At 45.1% G+C, this 17,336-nt stretch overlaps 1 long non-coding RNA gene across 1 annotated transcript; it reads left to right on the plus strand.

Moving 5' to 3' along the window:
- The first annotated feature begins 10,791 nt into the window (after positions 1-10,791).
- On the plus strand, positions 10,792-16,137 carry LOC130541652 (uncharacterized). The gene is made up of 2 exons (XR_008955735.1): positions 10,792-10,858; positions 14,472-16,137. It is a non-coding gene; the product is annotated as an uncharacterized LOC130541652 (long non-coding RNA).
- The last annotated feature ends 1,199 nt before the right edge of the window (positions 16,138-17,336 follow it).

Consider the following 17,336-nt stretch of genomic DNA (forward strand, 5'->3'; position numbering starts at 1 on the left):
CACAGCAGCCACTGTTTTTCTTTGTTCCAGTGATAGAGACACTGCAGCCATCTCCAGGGAACCAGTGGCCTGTTTGCTGTGTGTGCTTCCACACTGGCCTCCCACGTGCCAGCTGGTGTTACCTGCGTCGCTCACTCCTGCTGCTGGAGTGGCTGCGTCAGCAGGGGGAGCTGAGAGCAGTAAGTGGCTGGAACAGCCCAGGGAAGGAGGAGATCCCTGGGAAGCAAGATCGGAGTTCACATGGAGGACGCTGGAACCACAGAAGCATGTGTGTTTGTGGCAACCTCACGGCTCCATTGCTGGAGTTAATGATCCGTGAGCAAAACACTGAGCCCATCCACACTGGCCGCTGGCGGATGGACACCGCCATGCTAGATCTGTGCGGTCGCCCGGGGAGCACCGGGCCATTTCTAACAAGCGTGCAGTCGAGATGCAGACAGGAAGGCCAAGGGAGGGAGAAGGGGGCTTCAGCACATGGCAGCGCGTGGCCCCTGGGCCCGACCCCTTCTCCGGCAGCGCAGCAGTCCTCCACCTTGTCTTGCTAATTCCCAGCCACTGCCCCGCCTCAGGCCATCCTTCTGGCGGTCAGAGTGACCTACTCGACTGGCACTTCTGGTGTGTAGGAATCTCTGGTAGATCAAGTTAAAAGGCAGATTTTGAATCCCTGGATCTGAGGTGGGGCCTGAAATTCTGCATTTCTGAGGGGCTCCCAGGTAAGGCCAAGGCTGCTGGCCGGCTGAGGAGTTAACAGTGTGTGCTCTGGAGTCACGTGGATTCCTGCTTGCCAGTAGCGCGCCATGGAAAGTCACCCCGCCTGGCTCTGCCATTTCCTTCTCTGTACATACAGTGTTGTCTGCGGTGAGGGTGACACAGCTGAATAGGCACAATGGGCCGGGCCAGTGCCGGGCACGCGGTGCATGCGAAGTCAGCAGTTATAACTGCTCGTCTGTGCTGCAACCCTGCAGTGCACCCTTCGCCTGCACAATAAAATCTACCATCAGCCACCACCGTGCCCTGCCCTCCCGTGCACCAGTCACCCTGAGCATTGTACGGGAGTTCTGGAAAGGAGCAGAGTTTTCTCAAATGCAGAGTTGCCCTTGATCTTGAATGCCGTTCTCCCCCTGATCCCCCCAGCAAAGTCCTCCTCCTTCTTTTGGGCTCTGAGACCTCCAGAGCCACCTCCAGGAAGCTGAGAAGACAGAAAGTGTTTTTACTCTTTTCCATTCCCAGTTTTGTACATCACCTGACGTATACTAGGTTTTAATACATGGTGAAAGAATGAATGAAACAACAAATACTTTAGGTCTTTCTTCTACAACTTCTTTGGCTGTGTTCTACCTAGAAAGGCTGAATCTTGACTGCTCATCAGTGCTTTTTAAGAAATCAAGGCCAGGCGCAGTGGCTCACACCAGTAATCACAGTACTTCGGGAGGCCAAGCGGGGAGGATTGCTTGATTGAGCTCAAGAGTTCAAGACAAGCCTGGGCAACATGGTGAGACCCTGTGTCTACAAAAAAAAATTTAAAAATTAGCCAGACACAGTAGTGTAGTCCCAGCTACTCGGGAGGCTGAGGCAGGAGGATTTCTTGAGCCTGGGAGGCCGAGCCTGCAATGAACCATGATTGTGCCACTGCACTCCTGCCTGGGTGATAGAATGACACACTGCCTCAAAAAAAAAAAAAAAAAAAAAAAAAGGAAAGAAAGAAGAAAAGAAAAACAGAAACATTCACCTCCTAAAATACTGCCTCAACATATCTCATTCCAGACCTATTTTAAGAGGTGAATCTCCAATGTGGACTTTTATTTAGCAAGAACATTTGCTTGTTTATTTACTTATTTGTTTATGTAGTTATGTCAGTATGACTTTATACATTCTTATTTTATTCAATGCTTTATAATCCATTACTATCATTATTTATTTTTATGCTCAAGTCATCCCAGACTTAGCTTTCAAGCTGGTTCTTGTGTCCTTTTGACATATCCCCATTGGTCTTTGAGTAATTCCTTGCTTTTCTGTGCAATTAGACAACCCAGATTCATTTCATGGGATGTGTATTTTTTACAAAGCACAATAGATGATTCCAGTGCACACCTGGGTTTGGAAGGCATTATGCCAACAAGTAGCCTCAAATCACTAATAGGGCTAGCTCTGATTTCAGAGCCAGAACCAGTAGCAAAAGGAAGAGGGAGGTTCTTAGACAGGAGCTGGCTAAAGAGAGCTCAGTGTTCCCTAAGCCTTCTGGAAGGCTCACAGGCCTGGGGCACAGGTGACTCAGATTCCCAGGTGTCACCTGCTTGGCCAGTTACAAGTGGCAATTGCCTGGCAGTGCCCAAGGCAACAGCTGAGGAAACTGGGGATGAAGTGACACAGAGAAGGACTTTCTGGAGTAGAATGTGTTCCCCAATAGGTGGAGAGAAGTAACTTCATCTGCCTGCCTGGGGCAGTGATGGTCATGAGGCTTAGGAGTGCCTCCTAAGGAATCAACTCCAGGATGTTTCCTGGGAAAGAAGAGGCTGGTGGCTTTTAGCAACAAACTGCATGGTTTTCATCTGAAGGAGGTCAGTGGTATCACGAACAACTTGCACTAAACAGCACCTTTCTTCCAAAGAACTCAAGGTACTTTCACAAATGGTTTTCAAATAATTTTTAATGTGAAAGCATTTGTACAGCTGGAATCAGAGATGAAAAAAATGTTTTTAAAAGACTTACAAATCTCTGGACTCTGTAAATCTAAAATTATTCCAAAATTAGGTCTTTAAAAAAAGACAATCATTTACAATGCCGTGGTAGCAAAAATTATGCCCTCCTTCATCCAGATGTTCCTAGAATTTGTAAATATGTTGCCTTAAATGGCAAAAGGAATTTTGCAGATATAATTAAGGATTCTTTTTTTTTTTTTTTTTTTGATACAGGGTCTTACTCTGTCATCCAGGCTGGAGTGCAGTGGAGCCATCATGGCTAGTGAGCCATGATGATTAGCTCTCTCTACCTCCCAGACTCAAGCAATTCCCCCGCCCCAGCCACCTGAGTAGCTGGGACTGCAGGGGTGAGCCACCACACCCAGCTAATTTTATTTTATTTTTTTGTAGAGACAAAGTCTCACAATGTTGCCTAGGCTGGTCTTGAGGTCTTGAACTCCTGGGCTCAAGTACTTCTGCAGCCTTAGCCTCCCAAAGTGTTGGGATTATAGGCATGAGCCACCACATCTGGCCTTTTTTTAATTATTAATTTTTTGTTATTGTTGACTGGGTCTCACTATGTTGCCCAGGCTGGTCCTGAACTCCTGGGCTCAAGCAATCCTCCTGCCTCAGACTCCCAAAGTGCTGGGATTACAAGTGTGAGCCACTGCACCCAGCAAAACTAAGGATCTTGAGATGAAGTGACGATTATCCTGAATTATCTAAATGTGTCTGATGTAATCACAAGAGTCCTTGTAAAAGGGAGGCAGAGGAAGTCGGAGATTTGATGATGGAAGGAGCGAGAGATAATTATTGGGAGATGCTACCCTGCTGGCTTTGAAGATGGAGGAAGGGGCCATAAGCCAAGTAATGTGAGCAGCCTCTGAAACCTGGAAAAGGAAGGAAAAGGATTCTCCCCTAGAGCCTCCAGAAGGAATGCAGCCTGATATGGTTTGGATATTTGTCCCCACCCAAATCTCATGTTGAAGTGTATTCCTCAATGTCAGAGGTGGGGCCTGGTGGGAGGTGTTTGGGTCATGGGGCCAATCCCTCACAGCTCAGTGCTTTCCTCACAATAGTGAATGAGTTCTCTCGAGATCTGGTTGTTGTAAAGTGTGGCACCTTCTCTCTCCCCACTGTCTCTCTCACTTCCACTCCTGCCTGTTCCACCTTTGCCTTCTGCCATGATTGGAAGCTCCCTGAGGCCTCCCCAGAAGCAGATGCTGGTGCAATGCTTCCTATACTTCCTGTAGAACCATGAGCCAATTAAATCTCTTTTCTTTATAAATTACCCAGTCTTAGGTGTTTCTTTATAGCAATACAAGAACAGATTAATACAGAAAATTGCTACTGAGGAGTGGAGCATTGCTATAAAGATACCTGAAAATGTGGAAGTGGGTTTGGAATTGGGTAACAGGCAGAGGTTGTTGGAGTTTGGAGGGCTCAGAAGGCAGGAAGATGAGGGAAAGTTTGAAGCTTCTTAAGAGACTGGTTAAATGGTTGTGACCAAAATGCTGATAGTGATATGGACAGTGAAGGACAGGCTGGTGAGGTCTTACATGGAAATGAGGAACTTATCAGAAACTTAAGCAAAGGTCCTGTATGTTATGCCTTGGCAAAGAGCTTGGCTGCAATGTGTTCATGCCTTGGGTATCTGTGACAGTTTGAACTTGAAAGTGATGATTTAGGGTATCTGGTGGAAGAAATTTCTCAGTAGCAAAGCATTCAGGGTGTGGCCTGTCTGCTTTTAACAGATGCCCAGATTCAGGCGCAAAGAAATGACTTGAATTTGGAATTCATAATTAAAAAGAGAGTGTAATTAAAAAGCAGAGTGTAAAAGTTTGAAAAATTTGCAACCTGGACATGTGGCAGAGAAAGAAAAAGCGTGATCAGAATAGGAATTCAAGCAGGCTGTTGAGCAACCACTTGCTAGCAAGATTTGGATATCTAAAAAAGAGCCAGGTGCTGATAAGACAACATGAAAAAGGCCTCAAAGGCATTCCAGAGATCTCTGAGGCAGCCCTTCCCATCACAGGCTCTGAGGCTTAGGAGGGAATAATGGTTTCTGGGTCAGGCCCAGAGCCCCGCTGCCCTGCCCAGCCTTGGTACACTGTTTCCCACATCCCAGCCGCTCCCCTTCCAGCCATGGCTCAATGCGGCCCAGGTACAGCTCAGGCTACCATTTCAGAGGGTGCAAGCTATAAACCTTGGCTGCTCCCACATGGCATTAAGCCTGTGGGTGTGCAGAGTGCAAGAGTGAAAGAGACTTGGCATCCTCCACCTAGATGGGAGTGTATGAGAAAATCTGGGTGCCCAGGCAGAAGCCTGTTACAGGGGTGGAGCCCTCATAGAGAACTTCTACTAAGGCCCCACATACAGAGTCCCTATTGGGCCACTGACTAGTAGAACTGTGAGAAGGGGGTCACTATCCTCCAGACCCCAGAATGGTAGATACACCAGAAGATTGCACTCTGTGCCTGGAAAAGCCTCAGGCATGCTCCAACCCATGAGAGAAGCCTTAGGCACTAAACCCTGCAAAGCCACAGGAGCTAGCTGCCCAAGGCCTTGGAAGCCCACCCCTTGCACCAGTGTTCCCTGAATGTGGGGCATGGAGTCAAGGATTATTTTGGAGCTTTAAGGTTTAATGACTGCCCCACTGGATTTCAAATTTAAGGTTTAATGACTGCCCCACTGGGTTTCAAACTTTAATGGGGCCAGTTTCTCCCTTTTGGAATGGGAATGTTTATCCAACACCTGTACCCTCATTATATATTGGAAGTAAATAACTTGTTTGATTTTACAGGCTCATAGGTGAAAGGGACTCATCTTCAGATGAGACTTGGGACTTGGACTTGGGACTTCTGAGTTAATACTGGAATGATTTAAGACTTTGAGGGACTGTTGGGAAGGCATGATTATATTTTGCAATGTGAGAAGGACATGAGATTTGGCAGAGGCCAGCGGTGGTATGATATAATTTGGACATTTGCCCCCACCAAAATCTCATGTTGAATTGTTATCCCCAGTGTTGGAGGTGGGGCCTGGTGGAAGGTGTTTGGGTCATTGGGGCTGATCCCTCATGGTTTGGTGCTACCCTCAGGATAGTGAGTGAATTTTCTCAAGATCTGGTTGTTGTAAAGTATGGCACCACCCACCCCCCGCCAGCTCCCACTTTCACCATGTGAGATGCCTGCTCCTCCTTTACCTCCTGCCATGATTGTAAGCTTCCTGAGGCCTCCCCAGAAGCAGATGCTGGTGCAATGCTTCCTGTACAGCCTGCAGAACCATGAGCCAATTAAACCTCTTTTCATTAGAAATTATCCAGTCTCGGCTGTTTGTTTATAGCAATGCAAGAACAAACTAATACACAGCCTGACTGATACCTTGATTTTAAGAACCATTTTGAACTTCTGACCTCCAAAAGTGTAAGATAAGTTAATGTTGTTTTAAGCCACTAAGCTTGTAGTAATTTGTTACAGCAGAAAAACTAATACATTAATTTTAAAAATTCTTTTATAATCTCCCCACTATTTTTCTATTGACCAGCTTGCCTTTTAATCATGTCCTATTCCCTTTTCTGAACCACATTTCATAAACTGTTAAAGGAAAATGCAGCTGTAACCAAAAATATTCTATTTCTTCCCCCACCACCCACCTTTTTGTTATTACCAATATTTATTTAGCTGAGGGTTCCTATTTTACATAAACCTCACCCTCTTCCTAGTATCCCTGGAGCTTTTACCGAGTATCTTCTACTCTTCTTTGCTTGAATGCATATACAAATGGGCATTCCTTTGTGCCAGTGCTGTCAGCATTCCCAAACGCAGACTGTCAGCTGTCTCCAAGACATTCCTCTATGGATGGAGCGTGGATCTCCTGCTCCACAAAAAGCTGTCCTGCTCTGCTGTGGGTAAATGGGCCCGGAAATGAAATTACTGGCATCCCAGACTTGATCCTGAAAATGATTCATAGTTTGAAATCCACTTCTCCTGTTCACACATAGCCATGCAGAAGCCACAATGACAGTGACATGTCTGGCATGCCCGACAGCATATTGGCTCTGGAGAAATGCCCAGTTGAAGCCCCGGGTAGGCATTTATTGTTCATGAGGTCTACATTCTTTGTTTTCTTTTTATAGAGGGTTTCACTATGTTGCCCAGGCTGACCTTGAACTCCTGGGCTCAAGTGATCCTTCTGCCTTAGTCTCCCAAGTAGCTGGGACTACAGGTGTGCATCATTGCGCCTGGCTAATCTACATTCTATGTCATCCACAGATGACCTAATTTCCCATTTACCCATCAGAGGCTTAGAGACTTCCCTGCCCAGGGGAGGAATGGGCTTCAAATTAAGCAAATCAGTATGCAGAGCAGCCCTAATTAAATTATACTCCTGTGGCCAATCCCACACTACAGGATAAACTATATACTGCTTATCAAATCATCAACTTGCACGTGAATGTACAAAGGACAAATAAACATAATATGTCTCCCATATTCACTTCCAGGCCCCCCACGCTAATGGCTGGTGAAACCTTAGCTAGGTGGGGCTGTGAGGAATGTTTCATCCCTTCTCGTTGACAGTGTCTTCTTTCATTCTATTGATTGTCTGTGGCCACACTTCCTTGTCGTCCTCCAGTCTGTCCTAGATGGCTCACCCCCTCTGCTGGGGCTCCAAATCCAATAGCAGACAAGGCTTCTTTCTGGCTACAATTGCTCAAAGGTCATAACTTCCAGGTCCCGTATTCAGGAGCCTTAGCTCTCCTGGTTGTTACAGGCTACTGCATGAGTCTGTGCAGATGTAGATGCTGAGATGAGAACTCTGTAAAGTTGGCAGCCCAGAGCCCTGAACCAGCCCCATGCTCTGTGATGCTTCCCCATCCCAACCATCCCATCTGTCTCACTTGTGTTGTATCTCTAGGAAGAAATTTCTTGTCCTTAGATTTATGTTGGCAAAAATTTCCACGCGGAGTACAACTTGGAAAAGGGCCTGTGGAGAAGAAATAATAGATTCTGTGCTATTTCTTGTGTTTCGACACGAAGCCTGTCCTGGAATCACCTGGAGGACGTACACAAACACACAGTGCCTGGGCTTCAACCGGGACCAAGCAAACCTGAAGCCATGGGGGTGGAGGCAGACACGGACATTCATAAAGCTGCCCAGGCGACTTTAAAGAGAGCCAGTGCTGAGAGGCCAGTGCAGGGGCGAAGTCTGGGGAGGGCAGAGATGTCCAAGAGCGGTGAGGTGCAGGGGCTCCCAGCCTGGAAAGGCACTCGGATGAAGCTCCCCCCAGTTCAGCTCCCCTGGACTGCACCCTCATCCTCTGCTTTGCCCCCAGCTCCGGGCGGGCAGCCCTGGTTCTCATGACTTTGTCTCCTGCTCCACCCACCCCTTTACATAGGTGACCTTGTTTTCCTTCTGGTTCTGGCTTCAGATATGACTTATCAGCACAGTTGCACATGCAGGTTCCTGCCCGACCAGCCCCCACCCCAACCCAGCCTCCCAGAATCCTGCAAGGCAGCCCAGGGTTACTGCCCGGGGCAGCCTCCCGCTTAACTGGGAGGGAGAACTCATGAGATTGTGGATCATTTCCCTCAGAACCTCAAGGACATCTCGATGAACCTGCAAGGCCTAATAGATAGGAAGAGAGCACGAGAGGTTTGTTGAATGTGAAAACAAACATAAACTCAAAAACCTAATTTAAATCATTGATTTCAACTTGATCCTCTACCCAAGCCCTTACCAAATGTGCTATCAAGTGGCTAATATGATTGCTCTGGACTTCTTTTGAAGATATGTCACCAAGGGGGAAAGAAGACATGGGGTGGGGGCTGGTGTACACAGCAGCTGTGGGTTACTGGGAGAACTGGAGTCTTTTCTGAATTAAATACAAACATTTGAAGGTGCAGGTTAAGTGGGGACGGTGGAGTTAGCTGTAGGTTCTATCAAGGTCCTAGCTCTTGTTCTGGGTGATGGTCTTGCAGTCCTTATTACATTAAAGAATGAAACAAAAAGCCTAATCAGGTAACAGCAGGCCAGACGGGGACCAATGATTTCAGTGTGCTCTGAAGAAAGGATGGTGATGAATCCATATGCCAGTTTTGTGGACCTGAGGTGCAGAAAATGGAGCACGGGAACACACTGCAGTAGGCCAGGTCCCAAGTGGCCATAACAAAGTCTTTGCTGAGGGGTAGAGAGAGGAGCTTTGATATGGTTTGGATCTGTGTCACCACCCAAATCTCATGTGTAATTGTAATCCCAGTGTTGGAGATGGGGCCTGGTGGGAGGGGATTGTATCATTGGGGTGGATCCTTCATGAATGGTTTAGTACAGGGGTTCCCAACCCCTAGGCCATGGATGGGTACTTACTGTGTTAGGAACCTGGCCACACAGCAGGAGGTGAGTAGCAAATGAGAGAGCATTACCGCCTGAGTTCCACCTTCTGTTAGATCAGTGGTGGTGTTAGATTCTCACAGGAGCTTGAAGCCTATTGTGAACTGTGCATGCGAGGGATCTAGGTTGAGAATCTAATGCCTGATGATCTGAAGTGGAACTGTGTCATCCCGAAATCATTCCCCGCCCACCCACCAGTCCATGGAAAAATTGTCTTCCACAAAACTAGTCCCTGGTGCCAAAAAGGTCGGGGACTGCAGGTTTAGTACCATCCATCTGGTGCTGTTCTTGTGATAGAGTTCTCACAAGATCTGGTTGTTTAAAAATATGTAGCACTTCCCCTCTCTCTCTCTTCCTCCTGCTCTAGCCATGTGAGACATCTGGCTCCTTCATCTTCTGCCATGGTTGTAAGTTTCCTGAGGCCTCTCCAGAAGCAGAGGCTGCCATGCTTCCTGTACAGCCTGCAGAATCATGAGCCTAGTAAACTTTTCTTTATAAATTACCCTGTCTCCGGTATTTCTTTCTTTCTTTTTTTGTTTTTTAAGACAGGGTCTCGCTTTGTTGCCCAGGGTGGAGTGCAGTGGCGCCATCTCGGCTCACCGCAAGCTCCACCTCCCAGACTCACACCATTCTCCTGCCTCAGCCTCCCTAGTAGCTGGGACTACAGGCACCCACCACCACACCTGGTTAATTTTTTGCATTTTTAGTAGAGATGGGGTTTCACCGTGTTAACCAGGATGGTCTCGATCTCCTGACCTCATGATCCGCCTGCCTCAGCCTCCCAAAGTGCTGGGATTACAGGCGAGGTATTTCTTTATAGTAATGTGAGAACAGACTAATATGGGGTTCCTCCCATTTGGCGCCACCGTGTCAGCTGGAGGGGAACTGGCACGAGGTTTGAACGATGTGGCCTCTGTCAAGCTGGCTGTGTCTAGGGAGAGCTTCCAAGCTGCATGCGTCAAGAGGAGGCATGCATCTGTGCCTGAAAGAAGCTGGACGGAGGCTCCAAGGCCTGAGTGACTGTGTCCTGCAGAAGTTCGCCCCAGTTGGCAGGCCCATTTAGGGGGGACATGGAGAAGAAGGTGCCAGCAGGATGGGTTCAGATGTCCTGGTGCTCTCGCTGCAATGGCTTCCATGCCTGGAGCACTCAGAACAGTCTCGGCTGAGTATTTACAGACATCGTCTCATTTCCTCCTCCCAACCCACACAGAAGCCAGGTTTTATGGGTCCAGAATTGTATACAATTTGGGGAGCCTTTTTTGAAAAGGAACACATATGAGCTAATACAAATAGACTGAAATAAGAGGAAAAAAATAAAATAATTTCTTTAGAAAGGAAAAGGAACACCAACTTACCAACATGAAATTAGGTACAAAAGCAGGTCTTTAGAAGTGAGGGCTACCTAAGCTTTAGCTTCATTCACTTTGCAGTACATTTGGCTCTGGGGACAGGTATCATCACCCCCATTTTAAAGGTCAAGAAATTGAGGCACAGATTGGTGAAGTGATTCACCCAATGTCAGACAGTGGGCAACGAATTAGCTAGGATTGCATCCCAGATCCGTTTAGTGTCACCCAAGTTAGTAGTAACACCCAATGACCTCTGATGGCAGTGGTGATGGTTGCCTCTGTTCTAGAAAGAATGTGCATCTAATTTGCATCATAAAGTGATTGATGCCATCAGCTGTGTTTATGCCATCAGTTAGTCTGTATTGATCCAGGGCGTATTTTGTGCAGGTGGGGACCCTGGGAAGTTAGCAGTAATGGAGAAAAGCGTGGAATGCTCTCCAGGTATTAACACCACTGCCACCGCCACCCCGGCCATAGAACACTGCACAGGGAGAAGGCAACAGAGCAAAACAAGCATATTGCATTTCTCCAGCTGCTCCGGAAGTCCTTGGGACAGGAACCATGTGTGTTTAGGAGAACACCTCCATAAGCCTTTGGAAGCAGAAAACAAGAGCCTGTGGGCTTGAGCTGGAAGAAGACAACAAAGAAATGCCAGACCACCTTACGTTAGAAAAAAGTGCCCTAATGGGGGCCAGAAAGGCAGAGTGAAGGAAGAGAGAAGGAAAGGGGAAAAGGGATAACAGCGGGCAGGGGAAATGTGGCAGGAAGGACAGCCCAAGTGGACATGTCCAAGACTTCAAAAAACCAGACTGTACTCAGTTTGTACCCCTGTCCTTTATAGCATAAATCTCCATAGCCCCAGAGTTTCAGCACAGCTGGAACACACACAGGGGTCTTGAATGCAAGGGCTGTGTGAGGGAGGGATTGTGTGTGTGAGGGCCTATGTGTGTAGTGAAGTGTTCATAGACAAATGTTCAAAAGAGGATGCTCAGATCATTACCGATGCCCTGTGTTGTTAAGAGTTTATCATCTGTGAATGGAAGGGTTTATAACAGGATAATGACAGAAACGTGAGTTTAATACACTTTTTAAAAGATGTTTCCTAGAATGCTGTATACACAATGTGCTGAACAATATTATTTCAGTGAACGTAGGTCATGTATATAGTTGTGTATGTGAGAGTATGTATGTGTGTGGGAGTGTGTGTGTTGTGTGTATGCATGTGAGATTGTGCATGTATGAGTGTGTGTGAGTGGTGCGTATATGTTTATTAGTGGGTGTGTGTGAGCATGTGTGTGTGTGAGTGTGTAAGAGTGTGAGTGTTGAGTCTGTGTGTGTGTCTGAAGCTGAGGTCAACATCTGGGCTAGATCAAAAACCTAATTGAGGAAAGCATAGTGGAGTGGAAGCAAGAAATATTATTCCTGGGGCTTCACCAAAATCTAAAATTGGGCACTGATGGGGTGGGGATTTGAGATCCTCTCCTCTAGATCTTGGAGGGCAGATGGTCCCCTCTGACATCCGGGTTGGAAAGGGGAAAGTAGCACTGTTGAGCATGCCCTGGGCCCCAGTCCCCATGGCTGTGCCACACACATTATCTCATCTGCTTTCCCCACAATCATACGAGATGAGTATTTTTTTGCCTACTTGGTAAAGAAATCAAGGCTCAGTCAAAGAGGTTAAACAACTGGCCAGTAGCGAACAGCTGTTAAGAACAGGATTCCTCTGATGTCACAGCCCCTGCTGATTCCCTGCTTCCCCTACACGCCACCCAGTCCCACCTTGCTGTGATATTTCTCCCACTTTAGTCCATTTCCAGAACATTTGGCATAGGCAAGTCGAAGACAATTGGCTGGCAGTCCCTGTGTCTCCGCAATGCAGTTGCCCAGCTCGGTTTCCTCCCACAATCTCCTTTTCCTTTCCTCTTACCCCTTTCCCTGTCAGGGCTCTCATTGAAGCCAGTGGAAAATTACTGACCTAGTCATTGGCTCCTGCGTCTTAATTGGAGACATTACTGCTCCCTGCTGCCCAGATTGTCCCTGAACTCTTGACAAAATATGTGGTAGCTGCTTTTAACTGTGACCTCACACATCAAGTGAAAATGCTAGAGACAAATACATATTACCTTTTTCCCCTGCATCTTCCACAGAAATTGAGAGAAAAACATCTTAATGGAATTGATTAAATAGATGAGATGACATTTTAAACACTTGACCATAGGTAAAGTAGTGTGTTATGCAAACTCATTTTAATGTGTTGGCCATCTGACTGCCACCAAGGCATAGCTACTTGTTTTTTCTTGGTAAAGTGCAAAATAGCTGTCAAGCCAGATCTCTAGGTGATAATAAGCATCCAATTATCACTAAAAATGGAGTCTGGTCCAGGACACCTGCCAGTCCTTGGAGATTCAAGTAGAACTCTATGTGCTGGTTCAGCTACACTGAAGAAGGGAAACAAATAAAAATGGTGATTTATGAGTGCCTCCTTTGTGCCAGTCACTGTGCTAAGCATGCTACATTCATAATCTTATCCTATCTACAGAGCAGGGTGGACACCATTGCTATCCCCTTTTTGCAGAAGAGGGAATTAATGCCCAAGGTCACAAGCTTATATGTGTCTGGGCTCATCCAGTTCTTCACCTCCTCAACATAGGTTAGGATGGCACTTTCCTGATCCTTTGATGTTAGTAACGTGTCACTTCCAGGTAAAAGTAGTTTCCTCATCTGCAAATGAAAAATAGTATCTATCCTGCAACCTGTTTGGAAGATGTATTAGCCTGTTCTCACATTGCTATAAGGAACGACATAAGATTTATGTATGAAAAGAGTGATTTCTGAAGAAAAGAGCTTAATTGACTCACAGTCCCACAGGCTGTATGGGAACTATGGATGGGAAAGCCTCAGAAAACTTACAATCATGGTGGAAAGTGAAGGGGAAGCAGGCGCATCTTCATAAGGTGGCAGGAAGGAGACAGAGAGCAAAGTGTGAAGTGCTACACACTTATAAACAACCAGCTCTCATGAGAACTCACTCACTATCATGAGAATAGCAAGGGGGAAGTTTGCCCCCATGATCCAGTCAATTCCCACCAGGTCCTTCCTCCAACATTGAGGATTGGTTTGATATTAGATTTGGGTGGGGACACAAATCCAAACCATATCAGAAAATTTAATGTAATTATATATATATATAATAATGTATCTAAAAACATATAAGATAGTGCATGGCTTAATAAATGTTAGTTATTATTTTAATGATAATGATTACATGATGTTGCTACTTGAGAATCTTCAGGAGCTTCCTTTACTTATTAAGTCATGACCAAACTTCTCAGTCAGACATTCCAGGCTCCAATTCCTCACTGATGCTTCTGTCATGGTTCAGGCTACCTTACTTAGCTCCTGGACTCTGTTGGGTGGGAGGAATAGGAAGATGAAGGCAGGAACCAGCACCTGAGAAGACAGGAACTGCTTCAAGTAGCTTGGCCTCAGGAGTGACCCACGATAGTAGTGCCTGCCTCAGCTAACCCTTAAGGTGGCCCAGGAGTCTTTATCCAGCAGAAAGAACACAGCTATTGGAGGCAATCCTGGCAATTAGCATTGGTCATTATGCCTGTTGCTGAAGGCAAAGTTTTTTAACCATTTATAGTGTTGGATTAAGACATATATATTGGAGTTTTTGTTCTGGGCAAGGTGGAGTAAGCACACCCTACCCTGTTTCTCCCACAAAATGCAAAAATGAACCCTGGACAGACTACACTGAACAGCTATCTAAGGACAATGACAAGTAAACAGGAGCAGGTGAATTGGGGAAAGAGATCAGAATATGAAGTACCACCAAAACCACCATGAATCTCTCATCTTTTATCCCCTCTGGTATCATCTGGCCTGGACTCATTAGTCTGGCCTGGATGTGCACACCAAAAGCAAGCAGGGCTCTAAAAAGAATCCTCACTTTCTGGTCCAAGGTGGTTGTGGGGACACCTAAGAGTTATAAGAAGTGGAGAAAGTCCCTGGTTTTTAAATCTTTTTTCACTCTTGCCCACCCAACCCCCAGGTAATCCCATAGTGGCAGCAGTAACAACAATGGCAACAGCAGCCTGGAGAGCACCGAAATACTTAAAGCTCTGAGGGAAGCGAGTCTTCCCTCCACTAGAGAAGCTGTGGTCCCAAGAGGGTGGGACAAAATACCATTCCCTTTTCTCTCTCTCTGTTCATACACTGCCTGGTAGGACAGACTCAAGTATAGCCATGAGATGTATGCAGCAAGGTAGGAAAACTAAAGACCTAGCTTTCTAACCAGAGGACAAAAAAAATGGGGCTTCAGTGGGCCAAAAATGCCAGAATAATCTCAGAAAGGAGACTGCTCAAGAGAGCAGTTCCATATTAACTCCGAGGCTTACTTCTAAGCTGCACATGGTGTGAGAACTGAACTGTGCATGAGACTATGATCCAGGCCACCAAATGGCCACTGGGCAACATACACACAACAGATTCCCATAGCACTGCAAAGGCTTTGAAAACTGAACTGATATTAGAACCACAGTCCACAGGAGAACTCGAGTCTGGAGCCTAATTAGATTGATTGCCTGCAAAAACAAAACAAAACAAAATTCAAAATTCTCTTTAGGATTTAAACAAGACATGGATCCTCATAATTTAATATTCAAAATGTTCAGGACACAATCCAAAACTACTTGACATATGAAAGACAAGAAAAACTTCAACTTATAGGGAAAAGAACAATCAACAGATGCCAACTGCAAGATGACACAAATGTTGAAATTATTAAAGATGCAAAGGCAACTATTATAACAATATTCCAAGAAGTAAGGGAAAATTCTCTTGAAACAAAAAAGTCTCAACAAAGACTATAGAAGATACAAAGAAGGACAAAAGAGAAACTTTTTGGAACTGAAAATTACAATGACTGAAATAAAATATTGCCTGGATAAGATCAATAGCAAAAAAGAGAAAGTCAGCGAATTGAAGATTGAATAGAAATTATCCAATCTGAACAAAAGGAAAAAATTAAAAATTAATGAACAGAGTATTGGAGGCATGTGAGACAATACGAAAAAGTCTAATATTCATATTGTTAGAGTTCCAGAGGGAGAAGGGGAAGAATAGGATGGAAAGAAACAAACAAAACCCAAAGGAAACCGTGCCCAGATGCATCGTAATTAAACTGCTAAAAACTAGGGCAAAACATCTTGAAAGCAGCCAGAGAAAAATGACACTTTATATAAAGGGAAACATTGACTTAAATAACTGTGGATTCCTCAGGAAAAAAAAGTAGGCCAGAGGAAATGGAATAACATTTTTAAAGTGCTGAAAGAGAAAAAACTGTCAATCTGGAATTCAATATCCAGTGAAAACATCCTTCAGGAACGAAGATGAAATAAAGACATTCTCAATGAATGAAATCTGGAAGAATTCATCACCAACAGACATGTTCCAAAATCAATACTAAAGAAATACTTTTCCTCCTAAGATGCAGAACAAAGCAAAGATGTTCTGGCAAAGGAAGAATGAAAGTAATGGGCAAACAATCAGTGGTTGCCAGGGATTAGGGGTGGGAGATGTGTGACCACAAAGGGAAGAATGAGAGAATTTGTGTATGATGAACTGGCTGTATCCTATTGTGGTTGTGGTTACCTGAATCTAAACATATGTTAAACCTTATCAAACTGTTATGCCCCAAAATAAAATTTAAAAATAAAGTTAAAATGATTGTGTATTTTTTTAGTGGCTTAAAACTACATAAGTTTTTATGTTATGGTTAAAAGTTAGAACGTGGGTTAGAAGTTCAACACAGGTCTCTCTGGGCTAAAAGCAAGGTGTTGGCAGGGTTGCATTCCTGTATGGAAGCTCTAGGGGAGAATCCCTTTCCTTGTCTTTCCCAGCTCCTAGAGGCCATTACATTCCTTGGCTTATAACATCTTCCTTCATTTTCAAAGCCAGCAATATCAGGCCAAGTCCTTCCCACATTGCCTCACTTTAACCTACTCTTTTGTCTCCCTCTTCTGATTCTTCTTTTTTATTGAGGTGAAATTTACACAAAATTAACCTTTTTCATGTCCATTTTAAAGTGAACAATTCAATGGCATTTAGTACCTTCACAATGTTGTGCAACCACCACCTCTATCTAGTTTCAAATCATTTTCATCAACCTGAAAGAAAACCTCATACTCATTAAGCAGTCACTCCCCATGTCCCCTACCCCAGTCCCTGGCAACCATCAATCTGCTGTCTGTCTTTATGGATTTGCCTATTCTGGGTATTTTGTGTAAATGGAATCTTATGTGATCTTTTGTGACTGGCTTCTTTTGGAGGTTTTGATGGTTCATCCACACTGTAGCACATGTAAGTACTTCATTCCTTTTTATGCCTGAATAATATTCCATTGTATGTACATACTACCATTTGTTCCTCCATTCATCCTGTGTATTCATCTTTAAAATAAAACTTTAAAAAACTTTATATATGATGTCTCACCCAAGACCAATCAAATCAGAATCTCTGAAGGGTTAGAACCCTGGGTGATGGTACTTTTAGATCACCAGGGTTGAGAATCTTTGCTTTTAGATAATGTTTTGGTCATCAATTTCTGCATAAGAAGCCATCCCAAAATGCAGCAGATTAAAGTAACAATGATTTTATTTTATCATGATTCTACAATCTGTACCAGGCTCAGCTCTGTGGTTGAGCAAGTAACAGATCCAATCCAGACTCTGCTAGCTTGCTGGTGGTCACTCATGTGAGTATACTGAGCCAACGGGTTGACTTAAGTCTGGATTCAACATGGAATGCGACAGTTGGGCTTCTGTCTCTCACCATGTCTCAGGGCATCTCCCTCTCCTTGAGGCTACTCTACGTAATCTCTGCAGTAGAGTAGCTGGACTTCCTACACAGTGGCCCA

The sequence above is a fragment of the Pan paniscus genome, chromosome 6 (assembly GCF_029289425.2).
Source record: "Pan paniscus chromosome 6, NHGRI_mPanPan1-v2.0_pri, whole genome shotgun sequence".
Classification (NCBI taxonomy): Eukaryota; Metazoa; Chordata; class Mammalia; order Primates; family Hominidae; genus Pan; species Pan paniscus.